Genomic DNA, 18,827 nt, shown 5'->3' on the forward strand with positions numbered 1-18,827 from the left:
CACTCATAAGTCCAACACGTGGTCCAAAACCAGATTTTTTTATTTTCATTCTTTCTTTTTTATTTCTATATTTCTGTCTTAATTTTACTACCTGTTCATCGTTCATTATTTGGCATTTAGTATTTGCTACTTATTATAAGAAAAAAAGAGGATAAAAATCCGCATTTGGAACGGCTTGTGAATCTCAATAGGGCGAGTTATGACGTACGCAGAGGATGCAAATGCGACATGACGTCACTACTTGAATCTCCAATATTCGACTCGGAATAAAACCAATACATTTCGTCAAATTTCTCCGAAATAGATTTTTTTTAAAGAAAGAGAGAGAGAGAGAGAAAGAGAGGTTGCAAATTTCACGACGGTAGCACATTTCAGAGAAGTTTCATTGAAAAAATGTATATATATATTAATCATGATAATAACCCCTAGTCCAAAAAAAAAAAAGAGGGAACGTTGATTATTCGAATGGTTTTCGTTCGAGACGTCATCCATTTACTCGATAATATTTTAAATTTATTACATACATACATACATGCGTACGTACGTATACCTACGTATACATACAATGTATACATACATATATATACAATCATGTATACATATAAACATTTATACATATATACGTACATGCATACATACATATAAACATGTATACATACGTACGTACATGTACATGTGTGTGTATATATATATATATATATATATATATATATATATGTATATATATATGTGTGTGTGTGTGTGTATGTATGTGTGTGTGTGTGTGTGTGTGTGTATGTGCGTGTGTGTATTGGGGGAAGTAGATATTTACGGCTACGCATTCCTTCGGTCTTTCGTCTCGTCTACTCATGAGCTGCAGGTCGTTTTCCAAAGGCCGTCTTTCTCAATCCGCATTTCGTCTTGTATCACACGCACTTATGCCCTGCTGTTGTTCTTTAGCCTCCTAGAGAAGACCGCTTTCCAGTAATGAATAAAATCGTCGGATATTCACTGACACCCACTAGTTTTTGGTTTGTGGTTCTAAGTATAAGATTCTGTAGGCCACAAGGGGGCCATGTTGAGTCCCATCATTCTAATGGTTTCCTTTGCAAAGGATTTTTGTACATAAAGATAAAAAAAAAAAAAAACGTAAACTGAAGTAAAGAATCCTCGTGTTTCGTTACATTTCCTTTGAAGAGGAATGAAGAAAGGAATGAGATAATAAAAAGAGAGATAGAGAGAGACAGACAGACACAGAGAGAGAGAAAGAGAGAGAGAGAGAGGCTCAGACCTCATGGAAAACGAAAGTCGAGGAGGAAGGTTTCAAATGTGACTTACGACTCGGCCTGTATGCTTACTCTTTCTTGCCGACCATATCAGAGGTCTTTCTGGCATCTTCCAGACTATCTACGACATGGGGTCTTCCAGGACAGGACAGATGTCAAAATGCCTTCCCTCTTATGCCAATTGATCATGAATAAGCGTTCTTTCTCCTTATTTTGTCGAAAGAGACAATTTTTTTCACTCCTTGGCAATGACTTGAATGTCCTATGTACCCAGGACAATATTTCCTATGTGGCACTTTTATTAAATTATTATAACAACTACGTGGAAAATCACTGGGTAATTTTTTTAATTTACTGAAAAAAATACATTATTGAAAACTATAGACATCAATTAAAAATTAGAACAGAAAAAGATATTCTAAATAATACATCGATTGTTTATCAAATGAAAGTGTAACCTTAAAATCCGTGTATCTACCGCCTGGGACAATTCCCTCCACAGTTGGAGAAGCGCCGCATTACATCCAGTGCATCTCGCAACCACACAACACACATTCTCATAGAATCAAACAAATAAGAAAGAAGGATAAAAGAGGAGAGAAAAAGAAAGAGTGGGTAAGAGAGGGGTAGAGAGAGAAAGAGAGATAGAGAGTTAGGGAAGGAAACAGATGTAGGGGGAATAAGTGAGGGAGAGGAAATAAAAGATAGAGAGAGAGAGAGAAATATAGGGGTAAGAGAATGCACAAAGAGAAAGGGAAGGGACCACTGGAAGGAAATAAAAGAGAGAGAGAGAGAAAACGAAATACGAGACACCTCAAGTAAACAAAAAAACACAAAAGTGGGAAAAGATGAGACGTGTGTAGACGGGGAAGTCGCCGCGTTCCTCTGCCGCTGACGGCGACGGCGACGGAGGCGACGCCGAAGACGACGCTGAGTGAGATATGGAAGGACGCCGTCGCTATTTCATGCAGATGCGAGAGAATTGAGACGAATGGGCCACCGAGAACCTGGCAGGGGCGCGGCCCCCTGGAGGTCCAGAACTGGAATGAAGGAAGAAGGTGGGAGGAGAAACGAAAGGTGGAAAATGAAAGGAGGAGATGGGGAAAATAAAAAGAATAGAGAGAGGAAGGACAGGAGGAAGAAAGGATAAGAGAAAGAAAGAAGAAAGGAGGGAGGGGAAGAGAGAGAAAACATGAAAGAAGGAGAGTAGAGGAGGAGGGATGGGAAGAAGAATGAAGAGAAAAGGTTCGGAGATTGTAAAAAAAAATCATGCGAGGCGAGAAGGAAGAAGGAAAAGAAGAAATAGCGAAGAAGAAAAAGAGAGAAAAAAAGAAAACAGGGAGAGATGGAGGTAAGAAAGGAAAGCGTGGGAGATAAGGAAGGCACCAAATCAAAGGAGAAGAATGAACTGAATAAAATAAAATAAAAACTAGGAGAATATTGTCGGAGGAGTCTGCCATCTGAGATCCCGAAGACTCAAATCCTACGAAGGAGATGCGTGTTTGTTGACTCTGAGAGCCGAGATTGGGACTTATCTTGTTCACCTCCTGCAGAGGAAGACACATGAACTAAGACAGAGACGAAATTTATATTCTAGAACAGGAATTCACTTTCACCTTGGTCTTTGGATCACGTGTTGGACTTGTGATCGACAGCTATTTCCCTCCCGGAAGAGAGCTCAGAGCTCGTATGACCGATCTATGGGTAATGCTATGACCTTACACGCACACACACACCCAACTCCCCGCCCACGAAAGTCGGAGTAACGACTCGAAGTGAAGCGATACTGAAATAATTTCAGCCCTGGGCAGGATTCGAACCAGGTACCACCGGCACCACCGTACTGGCAGTCTAGTACCCTACCAACCGCGCCACCGAATACTCAATTACTTTTGTAAATGACAAAAAGGGACCTGATTCAATGATTAGTTTCAGATCCAATGACTTTCATGTAAACATCATAAGCACCAATAGGTACGCGTATATCTCTTATGATTACTTTTACGTTACTGTTTTACTCAGCATTCAGCCACTTAGATGTAGATAACGACATGTTGATTTGATTGGCTAGAAACAATCAAAGGGTCAACTAAAAAAAGAAGGTACACTCCCCACGTGGGCTACGCTACTGTGTGTCCCTTTATTAAAGTTGTTCCAGCTAAGACCAGATTTTTTTTTTTTTTTTTTTTTTTTTTTTTTTTTTTTTTTTTTTTTTTTTTTTTTTTTTTTTTTTTTTTTTTTTTTTTTTTTTTTTTTTTTTTTTTTTTACACACAATGCAAGGACATTCTAGGATACGCAGAACAGGCACTCTCCCCATGCAAGACGAAACAAGCATGAACATTATTAAATTGGCATTGAGTTCCACATTGTAGACCAGTGGTCTTCACCCTCTGGTCCACGGACCACCTAGTGGGCCACAAGGTCACACAATTTGAGCCACAATCCGAAAACGATGGGTAGTTAGTGGATGCCTAACGATATAATTCACTGTTGAAGTTAGAGGTCTTCTCTTGAAGGCTACCAATGGTTCTTAACCTGGAGTGATGTGATATGGATTAACGTCACAAGCACCTCCCATCGGAGGGCTTGGACGGTGCCCCTCACAGAGGACTCTATAGCGTGGAATGTAGTGAACCATGCCCTTGTTTCAACTTCGCCGGTGGCAGGATTCGAACCGCCATCCCCTCGACCTTCGCCGTAAGTAACGACGTCCTAACCCGCTCAGCCAGCTAGCTTCCTGGGGTACGGAAACTTAAACCTGGGGGGTACCAGACATTTTAGAAATGGTACCATATATTTACCATCAGAAAGTAAACCAAGGTTTGTATCACTGATCCTTTAAGCGGCCCATACACGATCAATTATATTGCGCAATTTCATTGTCAATACTCTGAATTGACAATTAAATTGACCGTGTATGGGCTATATATCGCCCATACACGGTCAATTTAATTGTCAATTCAGAGTATTGACAATGAAATTGCGCAATATAATTGATCGTGTATGGGCCGCTTTACATATGCTTGCGTTGTGTTTATATTGGATGTGGGTACGAGAACATTTTCTGAGATATCAAGGAGTACTAAGGTCACTGAAACAAGGTTAAGAACCCACTGCTATAGAATAACAGCAACACATAAAGCACATTAGATACGCGAGAAGACAGGCTCTGAGGCAGATGATTTCGATGAACTTAAGGGATCAATGTACCTCTTCTGTGTGATGGTGTATTTTATCTATTTTGTTCTGACTGACGCCAGATGATTTCATTCACCTGAGAGCTTGGCTTCATTTGGAAAGGGTTAGCTGGTTGGCGGTAGGGTTGTTTCATTAACCTATTGTTTACGGGATACATCGAATCCCCGTCTAATCGCCTTTCCCTCGTTTCCATAGATACACAGACTCTCGCAGACTCTCGCACCTCGAAGAGGCAGTAGTGAAGATAAGGCTAGAGAGCAAAAGAGCAATAAAGAGCGAGTGAGATGGAGGATAAAAAAAGAGAGAGAAGGGAAAGAGATAAAGTGTAGGCGCAGGAAAGGGGAGGGAGGAAGGAGGGACAGGAATGTAAGGGAATGCTGTTGACAAAGCGGGGAGAAGCGGAAGGGGGGGGGGGCGGGGGAGGGGGGTGAACCCGGCGTCCCAGCGATTAGAAACGTTTTTCGCTGACACGTGGGAGATGTGTCATTCCTGCTTTCATGTTTGGGCTGAGGAATGAGGAGGAGGAGAAGGAGGAGGGGCACGAAGAGGAGGAGAAGGAGGAGGGGCAGGAAGTGGAGAGGGAGGAGAGGCAGGAAGAGGAGGAGGAGGAGAAGGAGAAGGGGCAGGAAGAGGAGGAGAAGGAGGAGGGGCAGGAAGAGGAGAAGGAGGAAGGGCAGGAAGAGGAGGAGAGGAAGGAGGAGGGGCAGGAAGAGGAGGAGAAGGAGATGAGGCAGGAAGAGGAGGAGAAGGAGGAGGAGGGGTAGGAAGAGGAGGAGAAGGAGGAGGGGCAGGAAGAGGAGAAGGAGGAAGGGCAGGAAGAGGAGGAGGAGAAGGAGGAGGGACAGGAAGAGGAGGAGAAGGCGATGAGGCAGGAAGAGGAGGAGAAGGAGGAGGAGGGGCAGGAAGAAGAGGGGGAAGGTGAGAAGGAGGAAGTAAGGAGAAGGGACGAAGAGGAAGAGGAGGGAAAATATCTCGTACCATTTTTTTTTTTTTTTTTTATCATTTAATTACCCATTTAATTTTTTTCTATCAAGTTATTGATTAATTTTATTATTATCCACTTTTTTTTATCAATTTCTATTAATCCATTTGTTTGGTTATATCAGATTTGATCAGAATTTTTTTCAAGTTTAGATTAGTTTAGGTTAGATTAGGTTAGATTAGGTTGGGCTTGGTGACCATTACGGAGAAGGATATCCTGAAAAGTTTGTAGGAAAACACTAAGATTTCTTTATCCTTTCATCTCTTTTTTTTCCGGTATTATTCATATGAAAACGAAAACCTCGTATATTACTGAGCGTAGCGATCCCATGTAGTCTACACCTCATCCACGGCAGTTAGTTCTCCGCTTTGGGAGATCTTCATCTTACCTTTTCGAGTCTCCAGTCCTTCTTCGGGAGACACTGTATGTCTTCGGAGGACGAAGAATACGGCTGGAGAGTCCGGGAATGCTCATCCCTCATCTGGGAAGGATTTGAGTTCGATGAAGGATGGCCAGTGCTTTAGGAGACTTCCTTGTGGTTTCCGATCCAAAGCTGGAGTCTATCATCTACGTCGTCTTCTTCGAAGTGCACCCGATGCCCGAGAGAGAGAGAGAGAGAGAGAGAGGGAGAGGGAGACAAAAAGTGTTCAAATATTAAGGAACAGGCTAAACGGTCATACTTACACCATGTTGCAACAGTAATCAGATATTTTGCTGAAACCATAAGGAAATCAAAGATCGGAATACTGAACGTTTAATCTATTCAAGACATTTTTAAAGTACAAAATACGTACTTTGAAAATGTCTTAAATAGACGAAAATATTCAGTATTCCGATCTTTGATCTCCTCGTGGTTTCAGAAAAAAAATTACACCGTTTGTGAATACGTTTATATGAAAGTGGCCAACAAGTCTATCGAAACAAAAGCCATAAGTGAGGAATGAACCTTTAGTAGTCCGACGTTTCGATTGTCACAGAGTCTTGAGGTACATACCCGTAATACACAAGACTGAGATTCCCCCCCAGTTCCCCGAGTCATAGTGTTTATTTCGATGAATACGTTTACCTGAGTGATTCACCTTCCGCGCTTTGCTCAAAGCTCCCTTCCTACTTAACTTGGTTTTCAGTCTCAGTACAAAAGGTATGAGGAGAGAGAGAGAGGGAGAGAGAGAGAGAGAGGCCACCAGTACTGGAATGTAATTCACAGGTGATGGAGTAGGATGCCGACAGGAGACATTTTGGTCCATAACTAGGTCGGATGAATTTTTTTTATAATAATGATAAATGAATAAATAAATAAAACTATGATATAAATAATGATGAATAAAACAATAAATAAATGGGTAAAATAAACATATAAATAGTAAATGATAATAAATTGACAGATAAAGGATAATCAAGTAAATAATAATAAACAGACAAATAATAACAAACAAATAATGAGAGAAACACTAGTATGGAATATTGACGACATTTTTGATGCGGGCGACGTTTTAGGGACGTTAATCACACCCCTAAGGACCAGAGTTACGTTAAGATCATGTACTCTTCTTCACTCTAAAATAGATGCTGATTGCTTTTATATTTCCCCTATCCCTACGATATGCTGCTCTCTATAAAGATGTCTTCTTTAACCACTTCTATGAAACCATATTCACACACACACACAAACACACAAACACATACACACACACACACACACACACACACACACACACACACACACACACACACACACACACACACACACACACACACCTTGCTTATGGGAGTGAGTGACGGCTTGCAGTGTTATGTTACTTTTCAAGCCCAGAAGGACAGAGTCGCTGGTCATTGAAAAAAAAAATCCATTGAATTCATTTGTTGCTGTTGTCAGATGATTATATTTAACTGTAGTAAGCTCCCCCTCCCTACCACAACCACCAGAGAGTTGAATGAGGTCACAACAATGAGTCAATTCATTATGGACTCATTTGGGTTATAAAGTTCCACCAACCAATATACATTATACCTCTGCGGTCCAGGAGGAAATCGAGGAAGGAAGGGAGGCGGTTGTTGTGTGTGTGGGCAAAGAGCAACGGTGATGATAAATCGTGGCTGTTGGAAGTATTACATTTCCTACAACTTTTCTTGAAGTAATTTTTTTTTTTTTTTTTTTTTTTTGGGGGGTCCACTGTGTGTGCATGTGTGTGTGTGTGTGTGTGTGTGTGTGTGTGTGTGTGTGTGTCTGTGTGTCTGTGTGTGTGCGTGTGTGCGCGCTGTTTTCGTTCTTCAATTAATGCCTTATTTTATGAAGCTAAGTATGTACAGTCCACATTCCGTTATACTCATTGTCAATCTTTTCGAAATGTATCGTTCAATCACTGCCAGATATTACATTTGCAAAATAGATTGTCTTACAGACTTCTGCGTTCTACTACAAAGGGTCCTCTTCATAATATCATAAACATCTTTGATTTTAGTCCCGATGAATGAAAAAAATGGTATCTGAACGAATCAAAACGGAAACCAAGACAATATATTTCTGAACAATTGTATATGTAGGCTTCTTTCAACAGTTTTATTTATTTTATATAATTTCTTTATTATCTATTTTATATCATTTGTTTACTATCTATTTTATATAATTTGTTTATTTGTTATTATTTGTCTGTTTATTATTTGCTTGATTTTCATTTATTATTGTTTGTCTGTCATATTATTATTATTTATTATTTATTGTTTATTGTTTAAATATGCCTATGAATTTATTAATTTTATTATCTATACTATAAAAAAAATTATTTATTTTTTATTTATCATTATTATATATATATTTTTTTCGCATCCGACCTAGTTATGGACCAAAAGGTCTCCTGTCGGTATGCTCCGCCACTGTTATCCTTTGTAACAAATGACCTTACTCATTGGGACTCGAACCCTAGCCCATGTGTTACTTCTATTGCGAATGGAGACTACTCTTCACTCAAAAAATAAATAAATAAATAAATAAATAAATAAATAAATCAGGTTTTATTACCCCACCGTCCTACCGCCTTCTTTACATATCTTTACCACTTCTTTAGTGGAATAATGATCTCAAGGACAGAAATGCTAGTTATTGCGAACAAATATCCCTCTCTCCTCTCCCTTCCTCCCTCCCTCTTTCCCTCCTCTCCCTCCCTTCTCTCCCACCTCTCCCTTCCTCCCTCCCTCCCTCCTTCTTTCCCTCCTCTTCCTCGCTCCTCTCCCTCCCTCCTTCTCTCCCTCCCTCCTTCCCTCCCTCCTTCCCTCCCTCCTTTCCTCCCTTCTCTCCCTCCCTCCCTCCTCCCTCCTCCCTTCTTCTCTCCCTCCCTCCTTCCTTCTCCCCCTCCCTTCCTCCTCCCACCTTCTCTCCCTCCTCCTCTCCATCCATCCCTCCTCTCACTCCTTCTCTCCCTCCCTCCCTCCTTCCTCTCCTTCTCTCCCTCCCTCCCTCTTCCTCTCCCAGCAACCTGTCCCATTGAGATATAAAAGTCCCAGAATCTACGAAGAAAAAAAAAAAAAAAAAAAATATGGAGTGCTTGCAGTCTCTCGAAGAACGCCCGTGCTCCATCACCGACTACCCGGATGGCCTTGGCGTCCGGGGAGGAAGGGAAATTTGGGAAGAAGAGGCCAGAAGTGAGGGAGAGGCCAGGGGAAGCAAACATATTTGTGTTTCGGCTTTTGTGTTCTGTCCAGCTACCCTCTGGCATTGGTGGACCTCCCCTGCTCCTCCTCCTCCTCCTCCTTTTCCTCTTCCTCCTCCTCCTCCGCTTCCTCCTTCGCCCTCCACTCTCCTCCTCCCTCCCTCCTCACCAACACGTGCGTGCAAATTCCCCATCAAACATCACCTCTTTCTCATATAAATGCATTCACATCCTCTGATATAATGTGCATATACTTATTTGTTGCTCACACATACACACACACACGCGCGCCCGCGCGCGCGCACATTTTTGTGGGGTCTTGAGTTCATGTGTGTGTATGTGTGTGTGTGTGTGTGTGTGTGTGTGTGTGTGTGTGTACATCATTCGAGATATTGCACATATCTCACCGAAACTCCCCCTACTCCATGCACCACCTACTCCCACCATTCCTCCCACCACATGGACACCGACCCCCGTGTGAGGATTAACTCCCAAAATATCCCAGGATCCTTTTACCGTGCTGTCACATTGCAAGAATGTTACTTATGCCTTGGTGTCGAGGGAGTGAAGGAGACTCGAGTAGGTTTGCTGGTTTTATTATGGTTGGCGCGAGTGCCGACCTAGGCTGGGTCGGCGGTCGGGCTCCGAGGCCCGACCTAACCGCGGAAGTGACCGCGAGGGCTTGGGTCGCGCAGCGCTTGTGACAAGTACAGAAGGGAACTGGACAGGGACACCAAAACCTGGCATCTTTATATACGCACCCTGCGTACGCTAAAGTAGCAAAGGACTCGGCCTGACCGAAACATGGCTCGGCAGGGCCTTGGTTGTGCTTTCATGAGGATACAAATGCCTGTAGTAAAGGCTTAATATGGACTTAACCTACACAAAAGTAATACAAGGCCGAAGGCCAGCTGTTTCTACAACACATATTCATTCCTTGTCCATCCCATTTCTGCAGCGGCGATACTATAAGCCAAAATATCGCGTAGAAGCACACGTGGGAGACTCTATTCACCACAGTGCCAGCCGTCACGTGATATTATGTAGTTGATGCAGGACCCCGACCTTGAATGGAGACTCCGGCTGAGGTCTTATCTGGTTGAGGCCTTATTACACACTGTTTCAAGCTCCCCCACCCTTTTTTATATTTATTTTTATTTATTTATTTATTTTTAGGGAGACTCCGGCTGAGGCCTTATTATTCACTCGGTTTCAATTCCCCATTATTATCATTATTATTATCATTATTTTGTTTATTTATTTAATTTTTTATTTGTTTATTTATTTTAGGGAGACTCCGGCTGAGGCCTTATTACCCACTCAGTTTCACTGCTCCCCACCTACTTTTTTTTTTTTTTTTTTTTTTTTTTTGACCAGTTGAGGACTCATTACCCACTCAGTTTCAACCACCCCTCTTGTTTGTGTGTTTGTGTGTCAGAGGGGAACTCCGACTGATTTTTTTTTCTTTCCTTTTCTTTTTTGTTGGAGGGACATCTGAAGGGGCACGAAGGTAGGACTCGTTCCCTTCATGCCACGGGGGCCAGAAGGCCCCTCGACAGAAGAGGGCTGGACGCATTCTCTGGATGTCCCCCATCGATCGACTGAATAGCTAAAATAGCCTTGATAGGCTTCCGAATTCTTGTACCCCCTTTCCCCTCTTTCTCCCCTTTCCTCCCTTTCTCCCCTTCCCCCTTAACTCCGAGGTTAGGGGGGGAAGGGGGGCTTAGGGTGGAGTATCCCTTCCGATGAATAAAATCACTCGGCGACAAGAAGAATAAGAACACATAAAACAAATTACAGAAACAGAATGTACTGGGTATACTCAGTATTGTGGTTTGAATCACTTGCTAGACTCGTGATCGACAGCTATTACTCTGTTGAGAGGTATAAAGTTCGTGTAGCCCGAGCTATGGGTAATACTGTGATCTTACGCACACACACACACACACACACACACACACACACGCATAAACACACACAAATACACACGCATGCACACACAGACACACACGTACACACATACACATACGCGCGCACACACACACAAATCCACATACACACAAAGACACATATGCATAATCACACACAAATACACACACACGTATGCACACACACACACGCACACACGCATTATCACACACAAATACGCACACACGCATGCACACATAGACACACACGTACACACATATACACACGCGCGCACACACATAAACACACGCAAACACACACACACACACACACACACACACACACACACACACACACACGCACACACACACAACTTGCTCATGGGAGTCAGTGACGAATTGCAGTGTAATGTTACTTTTCAAGTCCTGAGACCGATCTTAGGACTGCCGAGTAAGCAGTGCAAGATGCTACCACCACACCAACAGCTCGTGTGTGTGTGTGTGCGTGTATATGTTAGTCAGACTAAATTGAAAGCAAAGTACAGTCATCGACTAAAGTAGATACCCTAGTTTCGCCAACTCCGACAGAGCGCCCGGGGTATTTACTTTAATCGGTGACTGTACGTCAAGAATCTTGAGGACCGTTTCCGTTCACCAAATTCTTATTTCAATGCCTTTATGGAATTTATATATTACGGCTTAGGCCACATGACTTTGGTCGGTTGAAGATACGTCATCTTAACCTCATCATTGGCCAAAATTGTAAAGTAATATCAATAACAGTTCTGACGGCCATTTTAAATTCTGACGGGCATAAATCTACATCGGTTGTGGACATCCTACATTTAAACCTGGTAAGAAAATTACTGGCAATTAGAAATCACTTTTAGAGAATTCTTAACTTGAGTGACATATGAATTACTTGATGGGAAGTTGATTGTTCAATTTTCCCGCCAACCGCCCACACGATGGCGACATGACGTCACATTGTTCCAACACGAGCATCGTTTTCTTAACTTTTCATATGTTTGTATTTTTCTATAGTTTCTTTTGTGCGTTTAATTGATCATATCAAATCGTGACCAGAGATCAATCGAATTGTAAGAAAGAAAAAGGATCGTTAAAAGGTGAGGAGTAGAAGGAAGAGGAAAGAGAGAAAGGATGAGAGGGAGTGAATTCGAACCATAGCGAGAAAGGAGTAAATGAAAAGAAAAGGGAAAAACAATGATGAGGAAAGAACAGTAACATGAAGGAGAGACAAGAAGAAGAATAGATGACGAGAGAAAGCTGAAGAAAGAAGAGAAGAAGAAGAATAAGAAGAACGATTTTCTCGGAACCCTCACTTCGGTCTGCATGTCCTTTACCTCCCCTCCACCTTTGGCCGCATCTTTTGAGGGATCAAAGAGTGTATTGGGGGTCAGGGGGGTGGGATGAAGACATTTTATGCTCAACCGGACACTTTGATCCCGCCGTTTATCACACAGGATGCCCTTCCCACGAAGAATACTTCGACTTTGAGAACAAGCCATGGGCAGGCTTCCGTGCAATGCCTCACTGCGCCGCATAGGGTGCTGGGGCCGTCCTCACATCAGTCTGCCAATCTATTCCCCGTTCGAACCTTATCAGGAGAGCAAGTACAAGACGCTGATGGTGGAGTAGGGGGGAGAGTAGGAGGAGTACGTGGAGAGGGAAGGAAGGAGGTGGGAGAATAACGTGTCTCCCATATCACTTCAAAGGTTGTCATAAAAAAATATATATAAATCTACGCAAATCCTGCTTCACTATACATTAGTGGCGTAGTCGGAAGCGTGCTGCTTTCGCATTCGTTTAGTTGTGGTTTCGAATCCCGCACTCCTTTCCGATAACCGGCAGTGGCTCTTCCCCGAGAGTCCAAACTCAAAGGTGATAGTTTCGTTTGCAGCTACTCAGCGCCTCCTGGTGTAGGCTAATCACTTTGGTTCACTAATTCCTTGAACTAGTACGACCCTGCTTCACCCCCCTCTGTCCCTCTTTACCTCAATATCTACTAACCTATTTAACCTCTACGATACGATTATGGCTACGTTGGCGTTATGAGGAGCGAGTAGGTCTACGAGGCTGCCGGTGTCGCGTCGGTGTCTTGATTATATTTATATTTTGTAGTTGTAGCTGAGTGTCTCCCGAGTTCTGTGAACTGATTTGATCATGTTTTCTGTGTTTATCATTACTCAGAGTGAACGAGAACGAGTAATACAGTAGCGACTTTATATTTTATAACGCGAGTGGTGTGATGCATCGTACATAAGGCATCCGATGCTGCGCAAGAGAATTTGACACGTATTGAAGAGGTTAACTCACTTCTTCCTTTTTTTCTCTCCATCCTTCCCTCCTCCAAGGAATCTCGTTCCCCCTACATCACCGTTGTCTGCATCGTTATCTTTCCTTCCTCGTCCTTTCCTCCAGTCTTCATCTTCTCTTTTCACTGTGGTTGTTGGATTCTGCGAAGATTTCACTTACTAGAATTGCTTGAAAGTGTATTCATAGTTTTCAAATTTATTTGATCCACATTTTTTCTTATTTCCATTTTTTTATACATGCATATCACTAAGATGTTTAATAATCATCTTTTTTTGTGTGAATAATTACTGAAGACATATATTGGACTGAAAAGTATATAGTATAAGAAAAGTATACAGAAAGAGATATCATTGGTGACAAGAACCATGGCAAAGACAGACAGACAGACAGACAGACATTGTCAAAGGAGTTAATGAAAGACTTAGTTCGTTGGTGCCCTTATCCTCCACAACAGTATTAAATATGTGACTGGAATAAATGAAATCGAGAATGTTTCCGAAACAAAAAGATGAAAGTATATGTGTTCAGTCTTCATGCTTCACTGCAGGACCGCCGGTCTATACCCTATAGGACGACACAGCCTTCCTTAATCCACATTTATTTTTTTCTAATGACAAGATCTGTTGCCGTAAAGGTATTACGTAAATGAACCAGAGAGAGAAATGACGGCAGTCTTTTTACTATTATCATTTTCATTGTTATTATAACTGTAATTCGTTTATTCATACATTCATTGATTTACTATTATTATTCTATTATATATATATATATATATATATATATATATATATAGATATATATATATATATATTTGTTTGTGTCATTTTGACAATTAGAAAGAAACTCATCTGCTGGGATTCGAACCCCCGCCAGAGCGGAATGTTTCATATAAAGCGATGACTGTACCGCCTGTACAGTGCAGTACCACCTGTACAGTGGAGTACAGGCGGTACAGTCCTCGCTTTATATGAAGCATTCCGCTCTGGCGGGGGTTTGAATCCCAGCAGATGAGTTTATTTCCATATATATATATATATATATATATATATATATATATATATAAATATATATATATATATATATATATATATTTTATGAGAAGAAATCGGGGGTGTTGGTTGTGATGAATAGCGACAACGACAACAATTTAAGTGTTCATTCAACAAAGCTCCTCCCTCCCTCTTCTCTCTCAGAAATCGTCCCGGAGAACCAGAAAGAGCTCCTCCAACGGTCGCCTCCCTTTCACAATCGACCGTTGGGCCGAAACCGTATATCAAACGAAGTGGCCAAGTCCTCCGAAGCTAAAGCGTTGAATCAGTTAAAAACCGTTAAGACGGTTAAAACCGTTAGGTTCAGCTGGAGGTCGTTTATCTTGCAGCGCCTGGAAACTGGGTTGGGTTTACTCAGATCCCACCCAAAGGCTATTCGTCGAATCGGAGATGGCGTTGTTATTTTTTCCTCTTCAAAATTATAACTGGCTTACTGTGTAGATCAGTGTTTCTGAAACGGTGCGCCCGGGCGCACTAACGCATCCTGGAAGGTAAACAGGTGTGCCCCAAGATAACGGAAGATTTAATTAATAAAATATGCTTATATTTTAAAATTTTGTATGATTTTCATATATTTTAGAGACCCCCAAAATGTGGTTTAATAATCAGCGTCAACTCTTCGCCATTTGAGGTTTTGAGCTGAAAGGTAAATCCCTTAATCTTTAAGAAGCAATGGCGGCGTGGATAATCCTTTCCCTTTTATCTTTCGTAGGGGATTTAAATGAGTCATTTCTGATCCCCCTCCCCCCTCTTAACCGATTATTGAATGACAATCCGGATCTTTTAATACTTTCCGTTTATTTTTTATATTTTCGTTTTACATGATTTGTGGAAGTTTGTAATGAACTAGTTCTTTTGTTCGGGGTAGAATCAGTGATGCGCCACAAAGTTTTGGTTATTTCATAGGTGCGTCCGGGTGTTAAAAAAGTTTGAGAAACGCTGGTGTAGATAATACTGATAACCGACTTTCGGAGAAGAATAAGCGAAAATATAAAGATCTGTATATTTCGATCACTAACTGTGATCCTCTTCAGCAGGATCACAGTTAGTGGATCACAGTTAGAGGATCACAGTTAGTGATCGAAATATACAGATCTTTATATTTTCGCTTATTCTTCTCCGAAAGTGGGTCATCAGTATTATTTTACTAATGTGCTACGACATAACTTTGTTGTGATCGTTGTAGATGTATGAAAGTGACGTTTGTACGTGAATAAAGAGCACCAGGAATGAGACCTTCATTCCCACATGTTACTTCCTCTGGAGGTTCTTCACCTGGGGGTCCATGGACCTCAGGGTTTGGGGTAACGGTCGCCACAGGGGGCGACCCACAACTGATAAGTAGTAGAAGTTAGTGAAAGCTTAGCGATATGATTCATTGTCAACAAATTGTTTTCTTCGGGAGGCTGAAGCCGGTATCACACTGGGCTACTGTTCCTCCGACTGTTGGACGAATCAAATATGCTGGAGGAAGATGATTTTCCTCCAGTATATCAAATGATATTTTATGTATTTTTGTTGAGAAAAAAAAAAAGAGTTTGCCATAGTAATTTTGCGGCGGAAGAAATTCTGGAGGTGGGCAGTACCACAGATTAATCGGAGGTTGGAGGTAAAATAGCCCAGTATGATAACCCCTTAAAGACAGGTTGAGAACTCCTGGACCAGATGGAATTTATTCGCCACTTGAGGTACGATTGGGAAACGGACCACCCACGTGAACAGGACCCCTCTCGACCAAGACTCCCCCCCCCCCCGACACACGAGTGAATAAAAGAACCGTTTGATCTCAGCCATCACAAAATATGTAAAGTGTGCAGGGAGATAGAGTCATGCAAGTGGCAAAGGATATTTTTTATTATTATTATTATCATTATTATAATATATATATATATATATATATATATATATATATTTTTTAGTATCAGATTCTAAGAAAATGTCGTGTGACTCTGATCCGTAGGGGTGTCACTAAAGTTAGTACGTCTTCCGGGGGAGTGCCAGAAGAGGCACTGTTTTTCAGAGATCATGTGCAGGACTTGTGATCGACGGTTATTACTCTCTTAGATGAGAACTCAGACTTTGTATAGACCAATTTATGTGTAGTGCTACCTTACACATACCACACACCCATCCCATCCCCTTGCTCAATGGGAACAGTGAACGGCTTACAGTGTTAGTATGGGCAAAATATCATTTCGTGAACGAAACTAAAAGAAAATCATGGTTCTTTCTGGGTCGTTACCGTTTCTCTGTGTCACGGATTTTCAGAATGGATAGGACTTGAACAATGACTTTCGCCTTTGATTGGCTTCTTACCCCGTCCCCACCCCTCATCGTCCATCTATTTCGTATATAATTCCCCTTCTCTCTCTCTCTCTCCCTCTCTCTCACAGGTCATTCTCTGCATCACACATCACGTCACGTCCCTTGGTCGTGATCGCTAGTTTTCTCCACTTCCAGGACAGAGAATAAAAAAGAATAAACCAATTAATTGATAAATTGATGAATACATAAATGAATAGAAATAATTTTGCAAAAACGTCGCAGGATCTCGGCGTTCCCAGAGGAAACATGAAACTTATATAAGTACATACATACATACATACATACATACATACACACACGCATAAATACATACATACATACATACATAGTACATACCAAAAAATTTACCCTACCCCCTTTATAAGAGGGTGGCACAGAGAGAGGAAGAGAGAAAAATATTCTTCAGAAGGGAGATCAAATCCTTCACGAAATTTCTTTTGTATAACCACGTCGTCAGCTGTCCCGGGCGTCTCAGCATTCACAGCTACACAGCCGTGAAATCCGCAGACCAGCCAGTTCAATGGACATCTTCTTTTGATGTCCGTGTGACCAGCCAAAATTTTCATACAACGTCAAACTTCAAATGGGCAACTTGTCAGAACACTGGATGGGACTGGAGTCTTGTTTGGTCGTCCAAAGGAACGGACAGGCTCCTGAAGTCCGGTAGAGGTGAAAGGCGGCTTCATTTTGTCCCCCCTCTGCTGGAGTAGACCCAGAAGAATCCGAAACGGGGACGGATAAACACGCGCGCGCACACACACACACACACACACACACACACACACACACACACACACACACACACATATATATATATATATATATATATATATATATATATATATATATATCAGATAATTTTATGACCGTTGCGCAGAGGATTCGAACTTACTGCTCTGGCGCCAAGAGGCTCCCAAGTCAGTGCCTTAAACCACTCAGCTGTTGATGGTTAAAAATCTCCGAACTCGAAACACTACTGGTTTCCGAGGTTAGGAAAGACCGCTCACTGCGGCCCATATATTCCTTTCTCACCGGAGAGCCAACCACACTCGTAGCAGGGGTTAAGGACCGGAACAAGTCCCTTTCACGCTATCGCCGTTGTAACCATATGAGTAATTCGCCAGTGAACAGCGACATCGATCAGCTATCGATGGAATATATGGGCCGCAGTGAGCGGTCTTTCCTAACCTCGGGAACCAGTAGCGTTTCGAGTTCGGAGAATTTTAACCATCGATAGCTGAGTGGTTTAAGGCACTAACTTGAGAGCCTCTTGGCGCCAGAGCAGTAGGTTCGAATCCTCTGCGCAACGGTCAAAAAATTATTTGATTGATGTCGCTGTTCACTAGCGAATTGCTCATATATATATATATATATACACACATATACCAAGGCTTTTTCCCCCTTACAAGGGAGGTAGCCAATAAGGAAAAGGCACAAAATCACTCCCACCCATTCCATCCCTGAATACACTCCACATTCCTCCACCCTCCCTCTTTTCTTAGCACCTCCTGAATGACATATATATATATATATATATATATATATGTATATATATATATATATATATATATATATGTGTGTGTGTGTGTTGGTTGTCAGGCCGAACGGCCCTTCACCGCTTTCACTATGCCTCTCCAGATGGTTCTATATTCTCTGTCGATTCCTTCCACTCCTCTCTTGGCGCCACCTTCTCCACGTCCTTCTCTAATATATATATATATATATATATATATATATATATATATATATATATATATATATATATATATATATATATATATACCGACAATTGTTTGGATAAGCACTGCCTACGAGAAGCTGAAGTCGGGGAACCAAGTGGTCTAATTTGAAAATCTCGTGGTGTAAACGGTAGTGCGCCAGGCTTGTGTTGGTCTAATATACGGCCATATATATATATATATATATATATATATATATATATATATATATATATATATATATATACATATATATATATATATATATATACATATATATATATATATATATATATATATATATATATATATTATGTTTTAACGTCACAAATCCCCCACCCCCCTTCGGAAGGCTAGGACGGTGCCCCTCACAGATGACTTTGTAGCGTGGGATTTAA

Source organism: Oratosquilla oratoria, chromosome 18 (assembly GCF_046742065.1).
Source record: "Oratosquilla oratoria isolate Oo_2021 chromosome 18, ASM4674206v1, whole genome shotgun sequence".
Lineage (NCBI taxonomy): Eukaryota > Metazoa > Arthropoda > Malacostraca > Stomatopoda > Squillidae > Oratosquilla > Oratosquilla oratoria.